This window comes from Rhinopithecus roxellana, chromosome 8 (assembly GCF_007565055.1).
Source record: "Rhinopithecus roxellana isolate Shanxi Qingling chromosome 8, ASM756505v1, whole genome shotgun sequence".
Classification (NCBI taxonomy): Eukaryota; Metazoa; Chordata; class Mammalia; order Primates; family Cercopithecidae; genus Rhinopithecus; species Rhinopithecus roxellana.
In genome coordinates, this window is record NC_044556.1 from 78,121,242 (window position 1) to 78,135,141 (window position 13,900).

At 46.4% G+C, this 13,900-nt stretch overlaps 1 protein-coding gene across 9 annotated transcripts in view; it reads right to left on the reverse strand.

The window, feature by feature from the left end:
- Positions 1-13,900, reverse strand: part of NFASC (neurofascin) — a 200,277-nt gene that overhangs the window by 157,651 nt on the left and 28,726 nt on the right. The window lies entirely within an intron of this gene.

Sequence of the window (13,900 nt, forward strand, 5' to 3'; positions counted from 1 at the left end):
GAGTTTTCTAACTGAGGGTAGCTCTGGACCAAAGCCACTTCCAAAGGTCAAAGTGAACATCATCAGCCAGGCTAGGTCACATAAGCCTGTGTGGGCTCTGTCTTCACTCTTGTTTTGGTTTAGCATGAAGTGACAGGAAACCAAGGCTCCCCTGACCCAGAAACTGCTCTCCATCCCTAGAAGCCAGCTGAGAGCAAAAGGGACAATTCTCACTTCCTCCTAACCAGCAGCTTCCGTATTCCTGGCCTGAGATCCTGAGATCCAGAGATGCCAAGACTCAGCCAGACAGGCCTGGCTGGAGGGAGACAGCTGGTTTGAGATGGTGGAGCCCAGAGCAAATGACTGAAGGAGGGAATAGGAGAAGTCTAATACAGGACAGAGACACGCCATAGAGTTAACGCAGGCTTCACAATTAGATGCGCAACACTGATTCTCCCTCCTCCAAAATGCTCTCCAGCATCTCACTTTTCCAGACGCCCTCATTCCTCAAATCAAAGCTCCCCTGCCCATCCATACAGGGGCTTTGCAGCCTTGTCCTTGGCCTCTCTTCCTCCTAAAATTTCAGCTCATTTAGGATAGGAGACCAGTACCACTACCTCTTCCCCTTCAAGCCTGCCTACTTCATATTTCAAATCCTAACACCCAACCAATCCACTCCCTGGGCTAGGAAGATTCTTGCAGCCCTTGTACACAAACACAGTCTTAGCTTTGTTGGGAAAGTATGCACAGTCCCAGCACACACAGCTTCACAGTCTTCGAAGGCCAAAGCAGGAGGAATGGGGTGAGGATGGGAGGCCGAGAGGGAGGGCAGAGTTGGCCATCCTACCTCTCTCCTGAAGGAGCCATCGTCTAGTTCATCCAGCGTCTTCTCAGTCTCCCTCCATGGGGACAGGTGGGGAGGGAAGCTAGGCATTTCTTAGGCCCCAGGCCATCCCAACTGGCAGACTTAGGCCTGAGCAAAATCCCAGCAAGATCTTTCTTTTCCCTGAAAGTTGGCCTCAGAGAAAACACAGCAGCCCTGACCTGGGTGGAATCAAAATAATTCCTGGATTCCCTACTCCTTGTCACCCCACACCAGCCACCTCCCCAGCCCTCCATGGCATAAACAGGGCTTTATTATCTCAAGCCCACCACGTCCTCTGAGAGTGCTGTGAATGGAACACCACACAATACACTTGTTTATTAATAACCACTCACCCCTCCCTCGGCCGGCTTGCTCACTCGCTCACCGCTGGGTCCCCCTCATGCATAATGGAAGAGTTGTGTGGCCCATGACACAAGCCAGGCTGTGCTCCTGAGGGGATAGACAGAGAGACGTACCAGGCTGGGCCAGGCTCCCAAGGCGGGGGTGGTGTGGGGAGCAGACCCCCCTGTTAAGATTCAGAGACGTCATGTTTTGTAGGGGAGCACAGTGTGGCGGGGGTGGTCCTGGCCCTCCCCATACACACATCCTCCACGAACGCAAGGCAGGGATGGCAGCTGGTCGTGTAACCTTTATGTAACACCCACCCTGTTCCATCCAGGGCTGTGTGCTGTCCCCACACAGGACAATGGCTCTCCGCAACTTTGGTCCTCTGGTCCACTTCTGCTTGAGAGCCTCAGGACAAACCTCTCTCTTCCACGCGACAGCCCATTACACATTTGATTACAGCCATGCGTGTGGCCCTTGTCTCTTATCTTCTGCAGGCTAAATATCTCCAGTCCCTTCAACCTCCCCTCAAGAAACTATTTCCACTCACCACGTTGTCCTGCTTCCTCTGAGATGGACAAACTTCATTGGGTCAGAGATTCTCCTAGAGTGTGAGGCTCAGCTCTCCTACCCTCCTGGAGGAAGTGTCACCCCTCCCAGACTTCCCAGAAGGGAGTTTGGAAAAACATGGAAACATCTTAAAAATGTTTATACCCTTCATTCCATAAATTCCACTTCTGGGAATGGATCTTAAATAATCAAAAATAATTAAAATATTTAAGTCACACAAATATTCAGCAGAATGTTGTTTATAATGATGAAAAAATGTTAGAAACAACTGAAACAACCATCACTAGTGGAAATGATAAACTATGGCACGCCCATGGTTGGAAAGTCAGTACAGTGTGGAGATTATAATTGTTCTGGAGCAGGTGACCTGGGTTCAAAATGTGGCTCTGCCATTTATTGGCTGTGTTGCCTTGGGCAAGTTACTTAGTGCAGGCAAGCCTTGGGCAACTGCGCCTCCGTTTCCTTATTTGTATAACTGGATCACAGTATCAACTCGAGTTACAAAGATTCTCTAAATGACAGTGCCTAATACGTACGGTAAATGCTAAAAAACTGGCCTGTACTCTTAATACTCTCATAAGCAATGAAATATGATACATTTTATCAAAATGATAAAATAATATAGTAAAATATTTTAATCAAATGGAAGATTGAGTAAAAACAGATTACAAATATAGGAGAAGAATGACTATCTTTGAGCAGTGAAATTACGGATAATTTGCTTTTTTTTCCCTTTGCGCTTATTTATCTTTTCTAAGTGTTCTGCAATGTAAACATAAATCACTTTTTTTTGTTAACATGAAAAAGTACTGGTTGTGGTATGGCACCCAGAGCAGGGCACAATTTCCCCACATAGGGCGCACGGGGCAGCCCTTTGGGACAGGCTTATGCTGTAATGCCTCTTCAACCACCACATCCCACTATTGGCTCTTATTGAGCTTCAAGTCAACAACCCGCACTCCCACCCTGGCTCCCTCCAGTCCCACATCTAGTCCCCAGCCGGCCTTTTCACAGGGGCTCCTGTTGAGCCATTTTTCTTGCCTACAATGAATACAGGGCTAATGGAGTTTGTAAGGGGATGGGAAGGATAGAAGGGAAAGGCACAATCAGCGTGGAAGGCATTGGCCTTAAGACTCAGAGCGAGAACAGAGTGAGCAGCCCAGGTCAGGGGCAAAGTCCTGCCCAGGAAGAGGCAGCCCTTTTCCATATCAGCAAGGTACAGAGGGGTTAATGGACAGATCAGATTGATCCCACATTGAAGAGGAACAAAAGGGGATAAGATGCTGAGAAAATCAGGTGGCATCCAGATGACCCCCTGCTGGGTGGCCTGGGGGTCGGAGGGGTGGGTAGACCAAGAGGGTAGCTGCCCCCACGCTCCTGCCTCCTGTTCTCTGCCTGCTCTGAGCTCAGCTCAGTGTTGGAAGCCATCACTTTGCAGTTCCTGTGGCTTTTCTCCTCATAGAGAGGCAGCCACACCAGCCCAGCCCATCTCCCAAGGCCACCTGTGGACAGCAGCCCCTTTCTCAACCCAGGGAGCCTAATGCCGGTAGGGAATAGGAAGCCAGGAGGGGTTGGCAGCCAGAAAGGAGGAATGTGGTGGGGGAAGACAGCTGCTGGGCAGGCCTGAATGTGGGTCACATTCACAGAGGACAGCCCGTGCCAATGCAGTGGCTCTAGTAACAGCTGGCCTGCCTGGGGGAGAGCACCAGCACGTCCTAGGCATCCTAGGCAGGGCAGCTGGGTCGTGCTTCCCCCATTCCCCAAGGCTCACTCCCCTGCCAGCCACAGCTCCCTCCAAAGAGGTCTGGTGCGCCACATCCAGCCCACCTGCTCTCCCATACCAGAAGAGATCAGCAACACAATGACTTAGGGGAACTGTTGAGCCTGTGGCCAAGCGCAGCCCACCCCAGGACTCGGGGACAGGGTGGACTGAGCAGGCTAGAGGCCTCCAGCTGGATTTGCTCTCTGACTGTAACTGCTGCAGCGAAGGGTCCCGTCTCATCCCTGGGTGTATAATCCCCACTTCCCAGCGTGGAAAGTGAACGCTATTACAATGGGAAACTTGCTACCACAAAGTATTTTGTCTGAAGTATTTAAGCAGAAGCTGGGTAGGTAACCCTGTCAGAGGAATTTAGAAATCTCAGCACTGAGTGGGGGGTAGGATGCAACCGCGCTGAGGGCCTGTCCAGGGCTGAGACCCCAGGATGACCCAGGGCTGGAATCAGCGGCCAAGAAGCAAGTAATTTAGAAGGGAGCCTTGGAGGAGGGTGTGAGGTGCCACTGGGCAGCCGTGGGCTGAGTTGGTACCTGCCAGGGCCTGTCTCTGTCTCTGCTTAGAGTGACTGCTGTGTGGGTCTGCCTGTGGCTGTGCCTACGCATGAGCATGTGACTGTGAGTGTGTGGATGGCATGTGTGTCTCTGGGGAGGGGCTTCAGTGAGTGTGAGCATGTTCTGGCCGTGTGTGTGTAAGTGTCTTGGTGTATGTATAAGTCGAAATGTGCATATATACCTGCCAGGCTTGGTGGGCATTTGTGTATATCAGGCACAGGGATCTATCTGACTTGTATGTGTGTGCCTTAGTGTGACTCAGTACATGTGGGCACCTGTCAGCCTTCAAGTGTTTATAGGTATCTCAGGACATGTGTGTGGTATTGAATGTGTGTTTTCTTGGGTTTACAGATTGTGTAGTGTGTGTGTGTGTGGTGAGTTCTGATAGTATGGCTATGTGTTTTGATATGTGGGTCTCTAGGTCTCAGTGTGTTTGTTTGTCCTAGTTCTTGCATGTGTGTTTGTGGGCACATATGCCTATCTGGATATGTGTATTGTATTTCTGTTTCTGCGTCGGTGGAGCAGTCCCATGGTCTCCCTGTTATTACCAGAATGCTCTCCAATTAGGAGCAACACTAAATAAATCTTCCATGTGCAAATTCTACAGGGACTCCCTGTTTCTGCAAAATAAAATCTAGCTCCTCCAAGATGACATCTAGGGGTCCCCCTTGTCAGCATTCAGTAATCCGACTGCACCTGTTTTTCTCCAAATGCCCAGGATAGTAACATCTACACCCCTGCTTTTTTTTGTGTCTTTGCCTAGAATTCCCTTACTCTATCTCTGCCTAACAAATCCTATTCATCCTCTAAGGCCCAGTACCAATGCCACCTCCTCCAGGAAGCCAATCCAACCCTTCATGTCCATGCACCAACCATGGATATGGTGCACCAGACCTCTCAAGGTGGAACATGAACTCTCCTGCCCTGGCTTCCAAAGGACATTATGTATCTCCCTCACTAAGCAAAGATTCATTGTAATGATATCTGCAAATATTTCCCCCTCTACCAGAAGATGAAAAACTTAGAGTCAGGGAGTTCATAGTATGTCCTTTGCAGCTTCCAAGGTGCCTAGTCTGATATATTGCACACACAGGCTTGCAGTATACATTTACTGAACTTGAGTTCATCTATGCAGCAAGCTGTGTGTGGAAAGAGCGCTCACTGCCTCAGGGCCTTTAGAGCTGAGCAAGTATAAGGCACAGGCTTGAGAATTTCCAGCCCCGGGGTGCCGGAGGGCTGGGAAAAACTTTTATCCTTTCTTGACTCAGGATCGGTGGCTGAAAGGGCCTTTTCACAGTCAAATGAGACAGGTCTGCCAGCTTCTTAATTCTTGGAAGCCTGGTTACCTGAGAACTGACCTCTCAAGGGCTCGGCATAGCTCCAAAAGCCCCATCCACACTGGAATCATATCCAACTCCTGCAGCCAAGACGGCGTCCAGTTACTATTTTTCCTTTAGCAGCCCTTGATCATCCTCTCTGCCCCCACTATGCACACACTCCAAATCCCAAGGTTCTCTCAGGTGGGCTGAGGTTTGGCAGTGTGAGGATACAGCTTATTCTGCCTCTTCCACCAGCCAGAGCTCCAGCCTCCAGAGCTGAGCTAGACCCTGATTGCTGCTAATGGAGAAGGGAGCAAGAAGCACTCTCCAAGACCCAGTGCTAAAAGAAAGTGCACTTGAACAAAGTTGTGGATGCCTGCACTTTGGCTGCCCCTTGAAGGAGACAGCAGTGTTTGACTCATAATTTTAGGGCAGTCTACCAGAAAGGTTAAAATTTTACAAAAGGATTGGCATACCAAATACTGATAAGGTGTGGTACAAATGGAACTCCCATACACTGCTGGTGGAAGGGTAAATTGGCACAATCACTTTGTAAAACTGACAGTGGGTACTAAGGCTGAACATATTTCTATCCTGTGGCCCCACAGTTCTACCTCTGAGTATTCAGCCAACAGAAACCAGCACTACGCTCAAGAATGATTACACTCAAATTCATGTGAAATAGCGAGAGGCCTCAACGAGGCAAAACAATCTTGAAGAAGAATAAAGTCAGAGACTCACATTTCCTCATTTCAAAACATACTACAAAGCTATGGTAATCAAATCAGTGTGATAGTGGCATAAGGGAAAACTTTTATACCAGTAGAATAGAATTGAGAGTCCAGAAATAAATGCTTATTTCTATGGTCAACTTATTTTTGACAAGAGTACCAAATCCACTCAATGGGGAAAGAACAGTTTCTTCAACAAATGGTGCTGGAACAACTGGATTTCCACATCAAAACAATGAAGTTGTACCCCAAACTACAAACCTCACACTACAGTAGCCCCCCTGCCTTATTCAAAGTTTTGATTTCTGGGGTATCAGTTACCTAAGGTCAACTGTGGTCTGAAAATAGGTGAATACAGTACATTAAGATACTTTGAGAGAGAGACTACATTCACATGACTTTTATTATAGTATATTATAGCTTTTCTATTTTATTATTAGTTATTGCTGTCAATCTGCTACTGTGTCTAATTTATAAATTAAACTTTATCATAGCTATGTATATGTAAGAAAAAGCACAGTATATATGGGGTTAAGTACTACCCATAGTTTCAAGCATCCATTGGGGATCTTGAAATGTATCCCTCGTGGATAAAGGGGCACTTCTATATATAAAAACTAAGTCAAAATGGGTCATTGACCCAAATATAAGTGCTAAAACCATAAAACTCTTAGAAGAAAACTAGAAGTAAACCTTCATAACCTTGGGTTTGTTCATGGAATTTTAGATGTAACACCAACGCACCAGCAACAACAAGGATGAGATAAATTGGGCTTCATTAAAATTTAAATCTTTCCTGTATTGAAGGACGTTATCAATAAAGTGAAAAGACAACCTACAGAACAGAAGAAAACAGGTGCCAATCCCAAGGTTCTCCAGGGTAGGCTGAGGGTTTATGCTGTGAAGATACAGCTTATTCCACTTAATCAGGGTTTAATACAGGCTATATTAGGAACTCCTAAAACCCAACAACAATAACCACAACAAAAGACCAAAAAGGCCAATTTAAAAGCAGCAAGGAACTTTGAACAGACATTTCTCCAAAGAAGACACATAAATGGCCAAGAAGCACATGAAAAGATGTTCAATATCACTCATCATTATACGGAAATGCAAATCAAAACAATGAGATACCACTTCACACCTACTATAGGATGTGTAGAGGATGGCTATAATCAATAAAATGAAAAATAACAAGTTTTGGTGAGGATGTGGAGAAACTGGAACCCTTGTATACTGCTGGATGGGAATGTAAAATAGTGCAGCCACTTTGGAAAACAACCTGGTAGTTTCTCAAAAAGTTAAACATAGAGTTACTATATGACCCTGCAATTCCACTCCTAGGTGTATACCCAAAAGAACTGAAAATAGGAATTCAAATGGGTACTTACATACAATATTCATTGCAGCATTGTTCACAATAGCCAAAAGATGGAGACAATGCAAGTGTCCTCAAAAGATGAGTGGATAAACAAATGGTGTACATTCATACCATGGAATATTATTCAGCAATAAACAAGAATGAGGTTCGGATACATGCTACGATATAGAGGAACCTTCAAAATGTTATGCTAAGTGAAATAAACCAGACACAAAAGAACAAATACCGTATGATTCCATTTATGTGAAATATATATAATGTAATGGACAAATTCATAGAGACAGAGTAGATTCAAGGTTACCAAGGGCTGGGAGGAGTAGATAATAGGAAGTTAATGGTTACAGAGTTTCTTTCTTTCTTTTTTCTTTTCTTTTCTTTTTTTTTTAAGACAAAGTCTTGCTTTTTCGCCTAGGCTGGAGTGAAGTGGCATGATCTTGGCTCACTGCAACCTCCACCCCCTGGGTTCAAGCGATTCTCCTGGCTCAGGCTCCTGAGTAGCTGGGACTACAGGCGCCTGTCACCACACCTGACTAATTTTTGTATTTTTCAGTAGAGATGAGGTTTCACCATGTTGGCTAGACTGGTCTCGAACTCCTGACCTCAGTTGATCCACCCCTCTTGGCCTTCCAAAGTGCTAGGATTATAGGCCTGAGCTACTGCGCCTGACTGGTTACAGAGTTTCCATCTGGGGTGATTAAAACTTCTGGAGACAGAAAAGCAGTGATGGTTACACAACACTGTGAATATATTAAATGTCACTGAGTTGTACATCTACAAAATGGTTGAAACAGCAAGTTTTATATTATATAGACAACTGTGTTTTATCACAATAAAATTTTTTTTAAAAATCGCGGCAACATCCTTCCCTGCTTTGCTGTCAAATTCATCAATATCTGACCCCAAATAAATGATTGCTGGGATAAATGAGACAAAGGCATGAAACAGTTTTCAGAAGTGCTATTTCCCCAGAGGGCGATATTCTTCAAACCCCAGAGTGAGTTACTGTGGTGATGGCATGGAGCTGGGGATCTATTCTTGGCTCTGAAATTCTGCTGACCTTGTCATTCACTTCCCAGGCCTGGTTGTCAAATGCGAACAGTGTCACCAGTCTCCAGTGTACCTCTGAAATCTCGAAAGAACCAGACTAAACTCTGACCCATCACTTCCCTCCAGTCCACTCTCCAGATGACTTTACTTCTACCCCATTCTCTGTTGACTTTAGTTTTTTGAACGAGAAGGAAAAACAACCACACCCAGTAGGTCAAACATACCCAGCATATTGGCTTAGGTGCTTGGTCCAAAGCTTCTCTGCCAGGCTTCCAAAGCTGGCTAAAATATTTGAAGTTTACAGGGAAGCCTTGAGTAGTCTAGGCTACAGCAAGAGATGTACTATTTAAAAAATCTAAAAACTTAACTCACCAAGTTCCAGTCACCTGAACTTCTCATCAGCCTCCCTCCTCACACTGCCCTCCAAAGACAGAGAATAATAAAAATAGCAATGCTCCCTTCCTAGCCAGACTACCTAAGTGACCTCCTAACCCTTATGAAGATGAGATGCTTGTTCTAAGCCTTTGGTTTCCCCACTGACCCTTCTCTCCAGCAGCTGGGTAATACTATTTTGTGTTAACCATCCCACCAAAGTCCCAGGTTATATTTTAAACTTGATCTCTCAAAAACTCCTAAAATAAAACTCTTTCTTTGATTTCCTGGAGGTGTACATAATTCAATAACCATTCACATCGACTTTTTATTATATGCCTATAAAGCCTTCCAGCTGATCTTTTAAATGAACACACCAGAATTTATACATTTAAATTAGTGCTGTCTCCTTCAAAGAAGTCCCCTTGGGAAGCTATATACATATTCCAACAATGCACCCGCCAGTGCTTAGAACATTTCAGAAGCTTTTCTTTTGGAACTGCTTTCAAAGCCTGCAGTATATTCTTTTGATGGGACCCCATGGTGGCAAATCTTTATCCTATGAGGGTGGATGGTAATTTTTTTCTTAAGTTGAAAGATAGAGCCAAGAATGGAAAGATGTTGGGTGATGCAGTTGGGAATACTGTTTAGTGTCAAAAGCAAAGAATGATAATCAAGGCAAGAACTCTGAAGGCTATTGCTACACAGGATGAAACAAGGTTTTGAGCACTGGCTTCATTACAGGAACAAATATGCAGCCCCCAACATGGAAGTTTCAGAGTACAGCACATGTATGAGTAAATAAGATCTGGTAACACCACTAAAAATAACTAGAAATCACCCCATTGTTACTGCTAGATCCCCATGTTGTGTCCACCCATGTCACTGTGTCTTGACCTGGGGCCAGGAACCAGAAACTAACCAAAAGTGGCTGCCAAAGTTCATGAGTCTGGTGTGGGTGCAGGGAGGCTCTCCACTCGCTCAAAAGAGGACAGAGACTGGCATGTGTCAAGAAGTGAGATGAGTCTGGCAGTTCCTCAATAAGCTAAATGTCGAATTACCATATGACCCAGCAATTCCACTCCTAGGTATATACCCAAAAGAATTGAAAGCCAGTGTTCAGGTCAGGTGGAGTGACTCATGCCTATAATCCCAGCACTTTGGGAGGCCAAGGCAGCTGGATCAGTTGAGCTCAGGAGTTGGAGGCCAATCTGGGCAACATGGAGAAACCTTGTCTCTACAAAAAATACAAAAATGAGCTGGGTATGGTGGTGCATGCCTGTAGTCCCAGCTACTCAGGAGGTTGAGGTGGGAGGATTGCTTGTGTCCAGGAGGTCAAAGCTGCAGGGACAGATGATCGCACCACTGCACTCCAGCCTGGGTGACAGAATGAGACCTTGTCTCCAAAAAAAAAAAAAAGAAAAAAAAAAGGAAAGCAGGTATTCAAACAAAAACTTGTACACAAAAATGTTCATAGCAACACTATTCACAATAGCTCAGAGGTAGAAAAAAAAAAAAAAAAACCCCAAATAGTCCCTCAATGGATGAATGGAGAAACAAACATGTACCACATACAGATAATTGACTGTTATTCAGCCACAAAAAGGAATGAAGGACTGATCCATGCTACAATGTGGATAAACCTTGAAGACATGATACTAAGTCCACAAAAGGCCATATATTGTATGATTCCACTGATATGAAGTGTCCAGAATAGGCAAGTCTATAGAGAAAAAACTGATTAGTGGTTGCCAGGGGCTGAGGGGAAGGAAGAATGGGAGTGACCACTTCATTGGTAGAGGGCTTCCTTTTAGGGTAATAAAAGACTTGAGGAATTAGTGGTGGTGGTTGCACAGCATTGTGAATGTACCAAATGCCACTGAATTGCATACTTTAAAATGGCTAAAATGGTAAATTTTAACCAATTTTATGTTAAGTGTATTTTATCCTTTTCCCCAAAGAAAAAAGAAGTGGGCAGAATTTCCTGCGCTAAATTCTACTAGGAGAGCTCTGGTATGGGAGAGCAGCAGCTGCTGGCTCTGGTTGGCAGCTCTCACAGGCAGCAGTGTTGAGACCCTCACAGGTGGCAGACAAGTGAGGGTGGCACAGAGGACACTGGCCCACACTCCAGTGATAGTCAGCACATGTGTCCTGACCTTTCACCACACCAAAACTTATCAGGCCTTTCATAAATGCTTTTTGATGAGGACTAGAGAGAGGCATGTTGGAAAATGATCCCCTGCAGGGAGAAGCAGGAACAGTTCCTGAGATAAGCCAGAGGAAGACATTTCCAATACAGCTAGTTTTCTCGGTGACTCTAATCCCTGCCTGCAGTATCATGGCCATCTGATTACAACATCACTGCTATCTCTTCTGGGCCATCAGGGTGTGAGCCTGCAGGCTGGGAAGGAGCTGTCCCTTCCCTGGAGATAAGGCTCTTTTCTCCACTGGCAGCTGCTTGTCATGAGGGCAGCCCACGCCACACTCTTCTGCCGGGTAACCCCTCCCTTTCTTCCCTGACTCCCCAAGGATGCTCACAGATGCTCCACAGCTATATCTGCACCCCCAGCTCAAGGCTTTATTAGGAAACCAACACACCAGGAAGGCAGCTGAGTTTGGTCTCCACCTGCCCAGCCCCCTTTGGTGGCCTCCAGCTTCGGGGTATGTTTTCCTAATCTTTGTGCATGAGGATTTACAAACTCAGAGAAGATACAAAACCCTTAGCAGCAATTACAAGACTAATAACATTAAGTCTTAAATGGTTATTTTAGGCCCAGATCCCTTCCTAGTTGTGACAGCCAGTAAATCAGGGGAGCAGTGAATTTTAATGTGCGTAAAAAACAACTTTAAATATTCAATGGGTTCCTTCAGTGCAGCTGTGGGTCTCAAGACCCAGCCTCTGGGAAATATTGGTTTAGAGACCCAAGACCCAGTTGTCGTCTCAAACATCCTTCAGACCTGTCTCATATTTTCCCCAACATAAAACAGATAATTTACTGGGCACCCACTATGTGGCACTAAGGACAGAATTCCTGCCATGGAGTTTACAGTATAGTGAGGTACACAGACTTTCTGGTCGGCCATATGCTCCTGGCATCTTCCCATCCACTGAGGCTGGGAGGAAGAGATGAAGGACCAACTGCTGTGGTCAATGAGGAGCAGTCCCAAGGATGGTCCCATCTAGGTGCTAAGGTGGGGGAAGATTCCACCCAGCTGCCTGGCTTGGGGGATCTCTCTGAGGACAGAGGCACCTGGCACAGTGAGCAGAGCAAGGTTAGAAGTCAGTGCATTTGCCGAGGTGGGCGGATCACCTGAGGTCAGGAGTTCAAGACCAGCCTGGCCAACATGGCGAAATCCCGTGTCTACTAAAAATACAAAAATTACCCAGGCAGGGTGGCATGCGCCTGTAATCCCAGCTACCTAAGAGGCTGAGGCAGGAGAATCGCTAGCACCCGGGAGGCAGAGGCTATAGCGAGCTGAGACTGCGTCACTGCACTCCAGCCTGGGCGACAGAGCAAGACTGTCTCAAAAAAAAAAAAAAAAAAAAAAAAGTCAATGCATTCAGTTGGTTAGGGGAGGGTGAGAGATGGATGGTAAAACTGGCTGTGAGATAAAGGAGTGCCCCGTGTGCTTCCACTAAAGCAAGAGGCCTGGTGGTGGGGAAGCCAGTGAGATGGCCCCTCACTGGAGTCTTTCCAGAAAGAAGAGTCAGGGCTACGACCCTGGTGGGGAAGGAGCTGCTATGGCTGTTGGGAACCTCAGAGCGCCTACACTGAGCAGGTGCAGGCAGTCTCCACCCCGCAAAAAGGCTCCTGAGACAGTCAAGGAAAATGGTGAGGAAGGAAAGCAGCAAGAGAAAGCAGGGAAGGCAGGAGGGAGAGCAGAGAGAGAGAGGAGAGGGGACTCCAGAGGAGTCCCTGCTGGAGCCGCCTGTTGCCATGACAACGCCCTCCTGCCTCGTATCCAGGAATAAATTATTGATCACGGACACTGCTTCACCCGCCTCCTGGAAGCCCCCAGTGCCCTCTTCGTTGCCATCATGACTCTCTTCCCCTCCACGTGTTCTGTATTTGCTTGGATGAGTCACTCAGACCAAACAGGAGCCCAGAGGAACCACAAGGCCTCTCCCACATGCCCTTCCCCCTCCCTTATCATTATGTACATTTGGTCTTCTATCCTGGTATGGGCGGGACTGTGTCCATCCAAACTCATATGCCGAATCCTAGCCCTCACTACCACAGAATGTGACTGTGCAGTAGTTGGAGACATGACCTTTAAAGAGGTAATTAAGGTAAAAGGAGCTCATGTGGGTGGGCCCTAATCCAATATGACTGGCGTGCTTATAAGAAGAGGAGATTAGGCCGGCCGAGGTGGCTCACACCTATAATCCCAGCACTTTGGGAGGCCCAGGCAGGTGGATCTCCTGAGGTCAGGAGTTCAAAACCAGCCTGGCCAACAGGGTGAAACCCCATCTCTACTAAAATTACAAAAATTAGCTGGGGGTTATGGCAGGCGCCTGTAATCCTAGCTACTCAGCAGGCTGAGACAGCAGAATCGCTTGAACCTGGGAGGTGGAGGTTGCAGTGAGCCAAGATCGCACTGCATTGCATGCAGCCTGGGTGACAAGAGTGAAACTCCATCTCAGAAAAAAAAGAAGAAGAAGAAGAAGAGATTAGGACACAGACACTTGCAGAGGGAGGACCACATGGAGACACAGGGAGAAGTGGCCATCTGCAGCCAAGGAGAGAACCCTGCAAAAGAAATCAACCCTGTCAACTTCTTGATCTCAGGCTTCCAGCTTCCAGAATTATGGGGAAATAAGATTCTATTGTTGAAGCCACCAGGATTGTGGTATTTTGTTTTGTCAGCCCTAGCAAACAAAAACACCACCCTGATAGCAGCATACACCCCTTCAAGCCAGCTGACATTCTGAGGCACCCAAGCAGGACAGGAAACATCCCAG